Below are 667 nucleotides of genomic sequence, written 5' to 3'. Positions count from 1 at the left end.
CCTCGGGTCCGGCGCCGCCGCCCCAGGCCGGCCCGCCCCCCTCCTCCACCGGCCACCTCCTCCATCGGCCCAGGTGAGCTCTACCTCTCCTCTGTTTTTCCTTTTTTCTGTTTTTTTAGTTTTAGGTTTATGTTTAGTTTAGATTTAGTTTTAGTTTTAGTTTTAGGTTTAGTTTTAGGTTTAGGTTTAGTTTTAGTTTAGTTTTAGGTTTAGATTTAGTTTTTTCCTTTTTTTCTGTTTTTTTAGTTTTAGGTTTATGTTTAGTTTAGATTTAGGTTTAGTTTTAGGTTTAGTTTAGTTTTAGGAAAGAAGAAGAAGAAGAAGAAGAAGAAAACAGGAGAGGAGGAGAAGAAGAAGAGGAAAAAGGAAAGGAAGAAGAAGAAGAGGAGGAGGAGAAGAAAAAAGAAGAAGAGGAAGAAGAAGAAGAAAAAAGAGGAGAGGAGGAGAAGAAGAAGAGGAAAAAGGAAAGGACGAAGAAGAATAAGAAGAAGAAGAAGAAGAAGAAGAAGAAGGGAAAAAGGAAGAAAAGGAAGAAGAGGAAGAAGAAGAAAAGGAAAAAAGAGGAAAAAAATGACCTGACACGGCACCCCGACCCCGACCCGGCACCCCGACACGAGACCCCGACCCCGACACCCCGACCCCGACACCGACACCGACACCCCGACCC

This window comes from Triticum dicoccoides, chromosome 6B (genome assembly GCF_002162155.2).
Source record: "Triticum dicoccoides isolate Atlit2015 ecotype Zavitan chromosome 6B, WEW_v2.0, whole genome shotgun sequence".
In the NCBI taxonomy this organism is placed as follows: domain Eukaryota; kingdom Viridiplantae; phylum Streptophyta; class Magnoliopsida; order Poales; family Poaceae; genus Triticum; species Triticum dicoccoides.
The sequence above is the reverse complement of the archived record's forward strand: the minus strand, read 5'-3'. Positions refer to the sequence as shown.